Below are 15,808 nucleotides of genomic sequence, written 5' to 3' on the forward strand. Positions count from 1 at the left end.
TGAATAATTATTAATTTGTCAGCTTTCTGGAACGACCAGAAAGGTTATTATCTTGTTATCTTGTTGCATGGTAAGCCAATATGTTTTATAATATTAATTTCATGATTTTATGAATAACAAGTAGGCATGTAATAGCAGTGCCGCTGTGTTTATTGAAATAAAATAAAATGTTAATAGGCGTGCCACGACGTGGCAAGATAATTATGTTTTAATTAATGTGGTTCTTTGTAGCTCTGAGGGGCAATTTGGTTGGATATCCAAATTTCGTGGTTTGTTTTTTATTTGTAGCTGCAGGGCAATCTAGTTGTTTATCTAGCGGCGCTTGTTGGCGGTCTTTCGCGGTTTATGGTTTTAATTCCCCTCATTCTAGAAGCCACGTCCTCTAAAAATATTTGAAATTTGGGCGAAAATCTAGCTTTTTAATGATTGTTTTGAAAATTGAGCATTTTTTTACCATTTTTGGTGCAAATTTCTCAAAGTTGGTCAAAATTTAAAAAAAGGTACTTTTATCTATTTACTAAAAAGATAATAAAACGTTTTTTTGGATTTTATCCAAAAATGAGCATTTTGGCCCAAATTTGACCTCACAGATATTCATCAAGTCTTTGCCATTCTAAAAAAAAATATACTTTTATATTCTTTAGACTAACAATTTAACAGTTATGAGACCCAAAAGTTTCCAAAATTCAAGGGTTAAGACCCCCTTTAAGGTATGCAGTGACCATGGTCAAGAGTGCAATAGAAATAATTTGTAATAAGTACTTTGTTCTACGAACTTATTGACCGCTCTTCGTAAATATCTCAATATATGTTTGTGTTTAATAATATTTAAATGCCATGTTATATTTATGTTATAAAAGCATTAAAACGTTGATTATGAAAAATAACACTACAACAATGTCATTGTAAACAAGTTTACAAAATATTTTATCAATATTTAAATACATTTGTTTTGCACGTTTTATACCCTTTATGGCTCAATTTTATATAATTTGACATTTGAACGTTTTCTGTAACCCGTTTTGAATTTGCTGGGTAGTTTATATGTGACCGTACACCATGAATGAGCCGTTAAGTTGGCAAATTGTATTCTGAGTTACAGTGTAAAATGTCCATGAAGGTCGTATTAATAGGTACCTCAATTTGGTGCTACATATATCTCATTTTGATAGCACCAGTCAAACCCCTTTTAAACCAATCAATAATCCTATTGTTGAAGAGTATGATAAGCTTCTACCTATGTCTATGGAATTCTTAAATAGTTCTAGTCTTTGTTTGCTTTGGCTAAATTCTGTTCAAGTGGTGGGTTACAAAGTATTGTATTTTGTCTAGGTACGAGGGCTGGTCAATAAGTTCCCGCAACTATGGTGTATCTCCGCTCATGCATGACTTGGATGGCTGTTACTATTCAAGTTTATACTTTTGTCTTTCAAAACGAATATGTATTAGCGATGCTGAATGCTTAATTACGTAATGGCATTAGCATAAACACAATAGCGTATGGGCACTGCCTGATTTATTGTGAAAAGTAGTCAAGAAAATCTCGCGCCAAATTGAGGTAATGTTACATAATTCCAAATATCTCGAGAATAAAAGTATAGAATCTGGCACGGTTTTTGCAGCTTTATAGACCGATAACATAGGCATGATGCTGGACTCTTTTTAGACATATACCATTTTTATTAAAGAAAAGAAATCGTGTTGAATATCTCCAATTTTGAGTAGGCTTTATCACCCATTGTTCTTTACATAATAAGAGATAGAAAGATTAATCGATGACAAAATTTAACCAATGGTACCTGGTTTGATTGGGTATCTACTGATTATAAAAAAGGGAGGTCCCAGTGGTGAAACATTTCTTTCTTAATGAACCCTTAATTTCAAAAGGTCTTGTTTTTGTAATTAAAGTAGCACACCATAGAGAGGCTCTGGATTGAATAAGAAATTTGATTTTCAAAAGGTATGTCTAATTCTAGCATAAGACTCGGTATAGCAATTCACTCACACAGCTACTGTTCCGCAAACCTTGTATTAGTCATATTTTTACCGCGTTTTTGATAAATTTTTACTTTTTTCATACATTTTTGGTACTTTGAATCATGCATACCATCAACGCATGCGCATATTTCTATTTTTGTTGCAACAAATTCTATTGTCCTGACTATGATCTCTAATACCATACCAATAATCATATTTGTTTTTGTTTCATTTTGGAGATAATTTGGATTCTTCCTTCTGCCGTGTGGGCTCTTTTTCGCGATTTTCACACCATTTTTGCTTGTTGTTATAGGCCTATTTTTGGTGAAGTTCAAAGACGGTCCCTTTCCTCATCTGTTTTTTTTATCTTTGACAAATAAATTGTCTAGCTTACGCCTTTATTTATGAAATTTTCTATATTCTTTCTTTCTCTTTTTCTTTCTTCTTACCATTATTATAAATGTAGTATCATTACTTAATATTCCAATATATTTTACTATAATTCCATTTTTCTTTATCTATATTTATCCTCAGTTTTCGTTTTGTATTCAACATTATTTGATCAATTCTTTTTATTTCCTGAATAAATAACATCAATATAGGTACAGATTTTCCAGTATCATTGTATATTATTCTAGATTTGTAAATAGCAAAACACCCCAAAACAATTAAAATATTAGCTAAATGTTTTTCATTATTTTCAATATCCCACCCACATAAAATGTTTTCCAGGTTTATTTTAAACAAGTTGCAATTTTCCATTTGACAAATAAAGTTTGAAAATTTAATCCAGAATACGTTGTTATTTGAACACATAAAGAAATGTTCCAAATTATCTGTACTATTACAAAAGTCACATGTATCTGAATTACTAAGTTTCCATAAATACAAATTCCTTTTACATGGAATAAGATTGTATAACACATTAAATTGGAATTGCCCCAATCTATTTTCAATTCTGTTTCGAATTTTAAATTGAAATACCTTTTCCCAAACTCTTGCATACACACCGTGTTTTTCCCAATACTGAATACACACAGGCTTCTCCAGATCAGTATTTAACATACTATAAATTTCTTTCGTTTCAAGAATGGATATATGTTTAAATTGCTTATTCCGAAATTCAAAAATAGTGAACGATTTTTCTTTACAGGAGGGCATAGAATTACTCCTGACCTCTTTTTCCAGTTTTCCGGAATCGCATGAATTAATTTGTGAAATAAGAACATGTTCAGTGGATTTTGATAACTTGAGATAGTTCATTTAAATTTAAAAACCTATTATTTATAACAATGTCTTTCATGCGTATTACACCTGCATCAATCCATTCCTTAAAGAAAAGAACTTTATTTTTATGTCTTATATTTCTATTGCCCCATAATACAGTATTATTGTTTACAGAAATGTTTTTCCTTTGTCTGTTTTGCAGTGTATACCAAGCTTTTAAAACCTCTTTATAGAACAGAGGCATTTTGTCATACACGATTTCTTTTATGTCTTTCGCATTACAATTAAACTCGAGTATTAAAGACAAGCCACCAAGCTGTTTGAACCAATGTTGTGATATTTTCTTCCATATAGCGTTATTGTTATTTCCATCTAAAATTCTAGCAATCCATTTTATTTTTAAAGCAGCTATTTGATGCTCTAAGTTTATCATCTTCAAACCACCATATTCCATATAACCTGTTATTGTTTTTCTTTTAACCTTTTCTCTTTCTGAACCCCAAAGGAAATTAAAAATTTGTTTGTTTACGTTCTTAACAACATACTCTGGTACATTTAGATTACTGGCATTATAAAGTATTTGTGAGATACCCAACGTTTTGATAATCGTTATTTTACCATAATATGTTAGTTTTCTCGCTTTCCAGCTAATTAAGGTTTTTTGCAATTTGGTCAATTTCGGTTTCCAGTTAAGGTCCTCAGTAATCTTCTTATCCTTCCCAAAATATAAACCAAGACATTTCACTGGACCTTCGGTCCATTTAAAATCTGGAATTAAATTCGAGGGTTTATTTATTCCCAGCCACATTCCTCAGTTTTTTGTTTGTTAATACTTATTCCTGAAAGAAAACTGAACTTCTCAATTTCTTCCATAACATTTTTAACAGAATCCATATCATTTACAAATACAGTGGTGTCATCTGCTAGTTGAACAATTTTAATTTGTAGGTCTGGTTCCTCTTTGAAAGAGACACCCTTAATATCTACATTATCTTTAATATTTATTGACATAAATTCCGCCGCCATAATAAATAATAAGGCCGATAATGGACAGCCTTGACGAATACCTCTTTTTAATTCAAATGATCTTGATAACCATCCATTCATTGAAATGCAGCTATTTATATTAGCATAAATGGTTTTTATCCATTTTAAAAATTGCGAGCCAAAACCAAATCTTTTTAGACACTTCAACAGAAAATTTATTTCCAACGAATCGAAAGCCTTTTGGAAATCAATAAATAATATAGCGCATTCATTATTCTTACCATTACAATATTCAATAACATCCTCAATAATTCTTATGTTTTGTCCAATGAAACGACCCTTAACATATCCACATTGTTCTTCACTTATAATCTTTTTAAGAATATTTTGGACACGATTTGAGAGCACAGCAGTACATATTTTATAATCATAATTTAACAAAGTTATAGGTCGAAAATTATCCAAATTGTTTTTATCACCTTTTTTGTAAAGTAGGTTGATAATCCCTCGTCTCTGAGAGAAAGACAATGTACCTCTTTCAAAACCTTCATTTAGGGAGTTCGTAACCATTACCTTTATATCAGACCAAAAACATTTATAAAATTCGGGAGTTAATCCGTCAATTCCGGGTGATCGATTAAGTTTAAGTGTTTGTACTGCTTTTGTACATTCTTCAATTGTTAGTAGCCCTTCACATTCGATTGTTTCTTCATTTGATAATGTTTCTACACGAGTTTTGTTATTGTAGGCATCAATATCTTTATCTTCTATTTCTTTTGATTTATACAGATTAGTATAATAATCTACAGATTCATTTAGAATGTCATCTGTGTCTGTGATATTTTACCGTTTTTTAACTTAAGTTCTGTAATTGAATTTCTAGTTGCTTTGTGTTTTTCGAGCCCCATGAAATATTTAGAATTGGTTTCACCCTCCTCAAACCACTTGACTCTTGACCTTATTATAGCTCCTTTAGTAGTTTCTTTATACAGCTTTTCTAGTTTTGACTTTGCTTCAATATATCTGTTTTTAAATACATTTCCAACATTATCCATTTTCTCTTCTAATTCTTTAACATCATTTTCTAATTTCTCCAAAAGCTTTTTTTTACATCGGGCCTTTTTTTTACAGTATTTTACAGTGAAATCTTTTATATTTCTTTTACATAATTCCCAAGTAAGTTGATTGGATAATTTTTGCCGGGTACAATCCTTTTGGCAAGAACAAATAACTTCACGAATCTCTTTTTGTAGTTATTATCATTTGTGAGTGAAGAATTAAATTTCCAAAAACCTGGTCCAGTATTTGTTTTTCCCATTTGTAACTTTAATGAAATAGCATTATGATCTGATTTTACAGAGGGTCTAATATCAGTAGTTTTAACAACATCGATGAACTCTTTGTGAATCAGCCAATAATCTAGCCTAGAAAATAAACCAAGTGATATTTGTCTCCATGTGAATTGACGTTTTTCTGGCCATCTATGCCTCCAGATATCAATTAAATTACAATGTTTAATAATTTTTGCAGATATTTACATGGTACATTTTTCCTTTTCATGTTTTTAGTATCTTTATTATGGTTTTGAGTACAATTTAAATCACCACCAATAATAACATTGTACTTAGCATTTCTTTTAATCCAATGAAATGTTTTCTTGAAGAAAGTATCTTTGTATTTTTGTTTCGTTGGTGCATATAGATTGATTAAAGTGCAAGGTTTTTTACGGATTAGCATATTCAACAAAATTTTTCTACCATCGTCAGCAATATGACTATTTTCGATTTTTACATCTAAGTCTTTTCTATAGACGATTGATACCCCTCTACTGTGAAATGTTCCAAACGAACTAAAAGATTCTATCGCCCACTCTTTCCTCAAAGCATTTTCCAACCTTTGATCAAGATAAGTTTCTTGCAAAAGAAATATATCAACTTTTGGCTTTTTAACCAGTTACATACAATTCTTCTTTTATCTTGATTTCTAAGCCCTCTAACATTGAGGGAAATAAAATGCACATTACACGAATTCATAATTATTTACAGATATATACCTTATACATATTATATACTATATACATACTTTGTTTTGGTTTTTTGTTGCTTTTCTGCTTGTTTTTTTGGGTTTTTTGTTTTTTTTTTGTTTTTAAGCTCTAAAAGAGAACAAAAGAAAATGCACATTATACATATGCTTCTGAAAGTAGATGGGAAATTCATTCAACTATTGTTTATATTGTTCACTTTTTTCTACTTGATCCTCTGCTTCTCCTCTTCTTCTGTTTGCTATCTTTCTGCTTTCTCTTGGCACCTTGTTGATCAGGTGATGGAGACTTGGCACTTAAGCTGGAATATTGATAATGATCTTGATCGCTTGATAGATCTGAACTATTATTACTATAATATTCTGTCTCATTCTGGTCAGATTTGTACCCACTCCTTCCCACAGATGAGTTTCTATCACAGTTCGGATCCCTGGTGATTGCAATCTTGCCAGCAGTTAGTTTTAGCACACTTTGCTTGCTAGCCTTAGTAGATTTGTTGCTTTCACTCATGTCTCGCGATGGGGTGCGATTAGATAGGGCTGGTGTCTTTGGCAGATGAGACGGTGTCTCTTGCTGCTTCTGCTCCTTCATTTTGTTTTGGTTCGTTTCATGTTGCTCATCTATTGCATTATGATCATTTACCACTGCATTAGTTTTGTTTACATTTTCATTCTGCTCCTTTCGGGGACAACTATCAAGTGAGTGTCCTGGTTGTCTGCATTCTTTACATTTCTCCGGGTTTCCACATGTAACCCAATAATGTCCCTTTTCTAGACAATGGCTGCACTCTACATCCTTAATCTGTGGTTGACCTTGATGGTATACCTTGGCTTTGAAATTGTTCACATTTATGTATCTTGGAAGTGGTTTTACGGGTTTCTTGATAACAAATCTTCTATTGCCCGTCAGGCAATTTACAAGTTCACCGCCGACACGAAGTTTTTCATGCATGCACTCCCCAACAATATTCGCACCTAAAGAGAGTATCTTTTTAGTTATATCTGAGTTGTCCACTGATAGGGGCACTTCACAGACACGAACAATGACTGTGTCTGTGTCTGTGCGATCACGGAGGAAGGGGTTGTCTTGGTGTATTTGGATGTTTTTACCTCTAATGTTCACTCCTTCCGCCAGTAGTTTCACACGCGGGGGTGTACCCTGTATGTACACTTGTACAGCCGCCATAAGCCACCAATCCTTTGGACTCCTATTATATGTTCCTGTCTAATCACCTTACATAAAGCCAAATATACTTCTTCGTTTTGTAGTCCTTGTTCTTTAAAGTCTTCTCGTGATAAGTATCCTACGACATCCTTGTTCCTCATAAACACCGTTACAACGGGTTCTATGTGCTGTGCGCTGTGTGCTGTAGTAGTACTTGGTTGACTTGAATGCATATCGAGTTGTCTCGGATGAGTGCTCATATTCAGATTGTTCACGTTATTCCTTGTATAACTTCAGAGCCTATTAACATACGTCCTCCGTGGAGAAGTTTCAATAGACGAAAAAACCCTCATCTGTTTTTTTTTTTTTTTTATCTTTGACAAATAAATTGTCTAGCTTACGCCTTTATTTATGAAATTTTCTATATTCTTTCTTTCTCTTTTCTTTCTTCTTACCATTATTATAAATGTAGTATCATTACTTAATATTCCAATATATTTTACTATAATTCCATTTTTCTTTATCTATATTTATCCTCAGTTTTCGTTTTGTATTCAACATTATTTGATCAATTCTTTTTATTTCCTGAATAAATAACATCAATATAGGTACAGATTTTCCAGTATCATTGTATATTATTCTAGATTTGTAAATAGCAAAACACCCCAAAACAATTAAAATATTAGCTAAATGTTTTTCATTATTTTCAATATCCCACCCACATAAAATGTTTTCCAGGTTTATTTTAAACAAGTTGCAATTTTCCATTTGACAAATAAAGTTTGAAAATTTAATCCAGAATACGTTGTTATTTGAACACATAAAGAAATGTTCCAAATTATCTGTACTATTACAAAAGTCACATGTATCTGAATTACTAAGTTTCCATAAATACAAATTCCTTTTACATGGAATAAGATTGTATAACACATTAAATTGGAATTGCCCCAATCTATTTTCAATTCTGTTTCGAATTTTAAATTGAAATACCTTTTCCCACACTCTTGCATACACACCATGTTTTTCCCAATACTGAATACACACAGGCTTCTCCAGATCAGTATTTAACATACTATAAATTTCTTTCGTTTCAAGAATGGATATATGTTTAAATTGCTTATTCTGAATTTCAAAAATAGTGAACGATTTTTCTTTACAGGAGGGCATAGAATTACTCCTGACCTCTTTTTTCCAGTTTTCCGGAATCGCATGAATTAATTTGTGAAATAAGAACATGTTCAGTGGATTTTTGATAACTTGAGATAGTTCATTTAAATTTAAAAACCTATTATTTATAACAATGTCTTTCATGCGTATTACACCTGCATCAATCCATTCCTTAAAGAAAAGAACTTTATTTTTATGTCTTATATTTGTATTGCCCCATAATACAGTATTATTGTTTACAGAAATGTTTTTCCTTTGTCTGTTTTGCAGTGTATACCAAGCTTTTAAAACCTCTTTATAGAACAGAGGCATTTTGTCATACACGATTTCTTTTATGTCTTTCGCATTACAATTAAACTCGAGTATTAAAGACAAGCCACCAAGCTGTTTGAACCAATGCTGTGATATTTTCTTCCATATAGCGTTATTGTTATTTCCATCTAAAATTCTAGCAATCCATTTTATTTTTAAAGCAGCTATTTGATGCTCTAAGTTTATCATCTTCAAACCACCATATTCCATATAACCTGTTATTGTTTTTCTTTTAACCTTTTCTCTTTCTGAACCCCAAAGGTAACTAAAAATTTGTTTGTTTACGTTCTTAACAACATACTCTGGTACATTTAGATTGCTGGCATTATAAAGTATTTGTGAGATACCCAACGTTTTGATAATCGTTATTTTACCATAATATGTTAGTTTTCTCGCTTTCCAGCTAATTAAGGTTTTTTGCAATTTGGTCAATTTCGGTTTCCAGTTAAGGTCCTCAGTAATCTTCTTATCCTTCCCAAAATATAAACCAAGACATTTCACTGGACCTTCGGTCCATTTAAAATCTGGAATTAAATTCGAGGGTTTATTTATTCCCAGCCACATTCCCTCAGTTTTTGTTTGTTAATACTTATTCCTGAAAGAAAACTGAACTTCTCAATTTCTTCCATAACATTTTTAACAGAATCCATATCATTTACAAATACAGTGGTGTCATCTGCTAGTTGAACAATTTTAATTTGTAGGTCTGGTTCCTCTTTGAAAGAGACACCCTTAATATCTACATTATCTTTAATATTTATTGACATAAATTCCGCCGCCATAATAAATAATAAGGCCGATAATGGACAGCCTTGACGAATACCTCTTTTTAATTCAAATGATCTTGATAACCATCCATTCATTGAAATGCAGCTATTTATATTAGCATAAATGGTTTTTATCCATTTTAAAAATTGCGAGCCAAAACCAAATCTTTTTAGACACTTCAACAGAAAATTTATTTCCAACGAATCGAAAGCCTTTTGGAAATCAATAAATAATATAGCGCATTCATTATTCTTACCATTACAATATTCAATAACATCCTCAATAATTCTTATGTTTTGTCCAATGAAACGACCCTTAACATATCCACATTGTTCTTCACTTATAATCTTTTTAAGAATATTTTGGACACGATTTGAGAGCACAGCAGTACATATTTTATAATCATAATTTAACAAAGTTATAGGTCGAAAATTATCCAAATTGTTTTTATCACCTTTTTTGTAAAGTAGGTTGATAATCCCTCGTCTCTGAGAGAAAGACAATGTACCTCTTTCAAAACCTTCATTTAGGGAGTTCGTAACCATTTCCTTTATATCAGACCAAAAACATTTATAAAATTCGGGAGTTAATCCGTCAATTCCGGGTGATCGATTAAGTTTAAGTGTTTGTACTGCTTTTGTACATTCTTCAATTGTTAGTAGCCCTTCACATTCGATTGTTTCTTCATTTGATAATGTTTCTACACGAGTTTTGTTAATGTAGGCATCAATATCTTTATCTTCTATTTCTTTTGATTTATACAGATTAGTATAATAATCTACAGATTCATTTAGAATGTCATCTGTGTCTGTGATATTTTTACCGTTTTTTAACTTAAGTTCTGTAATTGAATTTCTAGTTGCTTTGTGTTTTTCGAGCCCCATGAAATATTTAGAATTGGTTTCACCCTCCTCAAACCACTTGACTCTTGACCTTATTATAGCTCCTTTAGTAGTTTCTTTATACAGCTTTTCTAGTTTTGACTTTGCTGCAATATATCTGTTCTTAAATACATTTCCAACATTATCCATTTCTCTTCTAATTCTTTAACATCATTTTCTAATTTCTCCAAAAGCTTTTTTTTACATCGGGCCTTTTTTTTACAGTATTTTACAGTGAAATCTTTTATATTTCTTTTACATAATTCCCAAGTAAGTTGATTGGATAATTTTTGCCGGGTACAATCCTTTTGGCAAGAACAAATAACTTCACGAATCTCTTTTTGTAGTTATTATCATTTGTGAGTGAAGAATTAAATTTCCAAAAACCTGGTCCAGTATTTGTTTTTCCCATTTGTAACTTTAATGAAATAGCATTATGATCTGATTTTACAGAGGGTCTAATATCAGTAGTTTTAACAACATCGATGAACTCTTTGTGAATCAGCCAATAATCTAGCCTAGAAAATAAACCAAGTGATATTTGTCTCCATGTGAATTGACGTTTTTCTGGCCATCTATGCCTCCAGATATCAATTAAATTATAATGTTTAATAATTTTTGCAGATATTTACATGGTACATTTTTCCTTTTCATGTTTTTAGTATCTTTATTATGGTTTTGAGTACAATTTAAATCACCACCAATAATAACATTGTACTTAGCATTTCTTTTAATCCAATGAAATGTTTTCTTGAAGAAAATATCTTTGTATTTTTGTTTCGTTGGTGCATATAGATTGATTAAAGTGCAAGGTTTTTTACGGATTAGCATATTCAACAAAATTTTCTACCATCGTCAGCAATATGACTATTTTCGATTTTTACATCTAAGTCTTTTCTATAGACGATTGATACCCTCTACTGTGAAATGTTCCAAACGAACTAAAAGATTCTATCGCCCACTCTTTCCTCAAAGCATTTTCCAACCTTTGATCAAGATAAGTTTCATGCAAAAGAAATATATCAACTTGTGGCTTTTTAACCAGTTACATACAATTCTTCTTTTATCTTGATTTCTAAGCCCTCTAACATTGAGGGAAATAAAATGCACATTACACGAATTCATAATTATTTACAGATATATACCTTATACATATTATATACTATATACATACTTTGTTTTGGTTTTTTTGTTGCTTTTCTGCTTGTTTTTTGGGGTTTTTTTAATTTTTTTTTTTAAGCTCTAAAAGAGAACAAAAGAAAATGCACATTATACATATGCTTCTGAAAGTAGATGGGAAATTCATTCAACTATTGTTTATATTGTTCACTTTTTTCTACTTGATCCTCTGCTTCTCCTCTTCTTCTGTTTGCTATCTTTCTGCTTTCTCTTGGCACCTTGTTGATCAGGTGATGGAGACTTAGCACTTAAGCTGGAATATTGATAATGATCTTGATCGCTTGATAGATCTGAACTATTATTACTATAATATTCTGTCTCATTCTGGTCAGATTTGTACCCACTCCTTCCCACAGATGAGTTTCTATCACAGTTCGGATCCCTGGTGATTGCAATCTTGCCAGCAGTTAGTTTTAGCACACTTTGCTTGCTAGCCTTAGTAGATTTGTTGCTTTCACTCATGTCTCGCGATGGGGTGGGATTAGATAGGGCTGGTGTCTTTGGCAGATGAGACGGTGTCTCTTGCTGCTTCTGCTCCTTCATTTTGTTTTGGTTCGTTTCATGTTGCTCATCTATTGCATTATGATCATTTACCACTGCATTAGTTTTGTTTACATTTTCATTCTGCTCCTTTCGGGGACAACTATCAAGTGAGTGTCCTGGTTGTCTGCATTCTTTACATTTCTCCGGGTTTCCACATGTAACCCAATAATGTCCCTTTTCTAGACAATGGCTGCACTCTACATCCTTAATCTGTGGTTGACCTTGATGGTATACCTTGGCTTTGAAATTGTTCACATTTATGTATCTTGGAAGTGGTTTTATGGGTTTCTTGATAACAAATCTTCTATTGCCCGTCAGGCAATTTACAAGTTCACCGCCGACACGAAGTTTTTCATGCATACACTCCCCAACAATATTCGCACCTAAAGAGAGTATCCTTTTAGTTATATCTGAGTTGTCCACTGATAGGGGCACTTCACAGACACGAACAATGACTGTGTCTGTGTCTGTGCGATCACGGAGGAAGGGGTTGTCTTGGTGTATTTGGATGTTTTTACCTCTAATGTTCACTCCTTCCGCCAGTAGTTTCACACGCGGGGGTGTACCCTGTATGTACAGCCGCCATAAGCCACCAATCCTTTGGACTCCTATTATATGTTCCTGTCTAATCACCTTACATAAAGCCAAATATACTTCTTCGTTTTGTAGTCCTTGTTCTTTAAAGTCTTCTCGTGATAAGTATCCTACGACATCCTTGTTCCTCATAAACACCGTTACAACGGGTTCTATGTGCTGTGCACTGTGTGTTGTAGTAGTACTTGGTTGACTTGAATGCATATCGAGTTGTCTCGGATGAGTGCTCATATTCAGACTGTTCACGTTATTCCTTGTATAACTTCAGAGCCTATTAACATACGTCCTCCGTGGAGAAGTTTCAATAGACGAATGAGATACACGTAGCACCAAATTGAAATACCTATGAATATGACCTTCATGCCCATTTTACACTGTAACTCAGAATACAATTGAGGACATTTACGGCTCATTCGTGGTGTACGGTCACATATGTATAACCAACAATTAACAATGTCAAGACATTCCTGAACCTCGTTTACTTGGGGATGATTTGAAATGACCGCCAATTATTTATTTTATTTATTTATTTATAACATTCGGCCGAAGCCAGGCTAAACCCAATAGTGCTCAGAGGCTACTAAATTCAAGGATGCCTCCAGATATGACGGGACAGGGATATGGGAAGTTGTCTGAGTAAAGAGACAACGGCCACACGAAATAAAACAAAATTGACAGCGTGTACTGCTCCTCTTTATGTGAAAATTGACTTTGCGGCTCATTCGTGGTGTACGGTCACATATATTGTCTATATTATGGCCTATAAAGATATATTCACCTAAATTATATCGTGATATTAGCGCAACCAGTTCTTCTACAGTTTGACCTAATAAAAGTAGGCTATTTAATATCTCTTTCAATAACACGCCCGTATAACCACGATTGTCTTTCATTTAATTTTAAAACCAATCGGCTATAAGGTATTTTCTTACTATATATTTTGCGTAAGACAGAAAATAGCCAGTAACAGCGCGGGTTGGTGGGATGGTTTAAATTTCGGGGGGGGGGGGGATCTCACTAGGGGTATCAAAATCAAGTCTCTAGGGATATCTATCATATTACAAAAGTCTTCTAGTCCCGCTAGGGATATCAAATTCACCTCTTCTAGTTCCAAGGGGTATCAAATTTTCTGATTCCATGCCCACTCGACGTATCTTATTTTTCGGAATTGTTGATAAAAAAATAGTACAAGTGTGACCTTTTGACTAAAGTCATTTCTGGTACCATAATTGTCATGTTTGTGCGCTTTGTCTTATATGGGGACTTTGTACAAGTCTTTAGGTTCTATTGTCACATAGCATACAAAAACACACCAAAATTTTAGGCCATTATTACCAAGCAATTGACCAATTATTAAAACTTGACTTTTATTGCCGAACAGGATAATATTGTTTTAAGCTAAGTGCTCCAGAGAGAAAGATATGAGTCAGTCACAAATCAATTACTGGTAATGATGGCGAGTCTCGATGTACATGTGTACATAGCAAAAATGGGAATATATTTATCTATACTTTACAAAATGGGTTCACTACTATTATGTTTAAAATGCGTGAAATTGCAGAATCTGAAATTAGCTAATTAAACCAAGCAACGTTTGAAATTATTAAGCAAGATGAAATTATTACTAGGCCTAATTAGTCTTGAATTGATAAGTGATGTTATTGAAGGCTTTGTCATCTATGTACTACATGTATTACTAAAACGTGGCACGTGAACTAGACATTTGTTTCGAGGGCCGGTGCAAAAACTGCTCGTTGAACATGTGACATGTTTAGAATATACAACCATTTGACATATTTAAAGGGGCATTTCGTGATCCACAGCCTCATCCCCCCACTTTTCTAAAAAAAAATTGAGATTTTTATATCACTGGAAACCTCTGGCTACATAATGTTTATGTACAAAATATTTCTTGCAGATTAATTCGTTTTATACAGATATCGTGAAATTTGAATTTCGTTCTGGTGCACCAGAACGAAATTACAACGCATTGTCTATGGAGCAGTGTAATACACATAATCATGCATAACTCGCAAACGCAAAATCGGAATCAACTGAAATTTTGGGAATAGGCTTTTTTCGTGGATATTGTGATGTGCCCTGAGTAATTTGATTTAATTTAATTATTTAACTTTGTTTACAAGCTGAAAGTATTTCATGAGATGGGAAACCCCTTGTATTTTGGAATTCCCCAAATTATTGTAAACAAAGTCAGAGCTATGTTTGGAACTTGGAAAGCCCTAGTTCATTATTGCACCATCAGGAAAACCCCCAGGAAGTGATGTAATGTGAATGTGTATAATTAATCTTGGGAAATCCCAAGATTGCAGCAATGTTGTGAAAATGTGATTGAAGTAATGGTTTATTAATAGATGATGGGTTTTTGCATGAGTACTGATATAAAAAGCTGGAGGCTTTTGTTGGGACTTTACAGAATGTCATGTGAGATTGGAAACTCCACATGTGTGTGATGGTCTTCGTGCTTCAAAAAGAAGTACATTTTAACCAGTTTATATAGCCAATAATTGAGCTAATTTTAATACAGCAACGAAGAAGACAGCGAGCACACAAAAGTGCTCTTCCTCATCAAAGGATTAAAAGTTCTTCTGTCAAATTGCTGGAGTTTGCTGAGTTTGTGAAGGCCACGCATCTGTCAAAAACAGCGGAGCTGTGTTAAAGAAACCTGTTCCCTGGAAAAAAAAAAGAGAGATTGGTGAAAGAAACACCATTTTTGGAGAAAGCAGCGCAAGGAGATATAGTTGAGGAGAAAGCAGCGCAAGGAGATATATTTGTGGAGATAACAGCGCAAAGGAGATTGGAGAAAGCTTCATCATTTTCGTATGAGGATTTTATACGCAAGGATTTATAAGCGCAAGTGTACACTGGACTTCGCAGGACAAGCGAATAAGGATATATTACATCAGTCGTCCAGAACATTGCAAGAACTCTAGGATCACCAACAAGAAGA

This window comes from Amphiura filiformis, chromosome 5, assembly GCF_039555335.1.
Source record: "Amphiura filiformis chromosome 5, Afil_fr2py, whole genome shotgun sequence".
Classification (NCBI taxonomy): Eukaryota; Metazoa; Echinodermata; class Ophiuroidea; order Amphilepidida; family Amphiuridae; genus Amphiura; species Amphiura filiformis.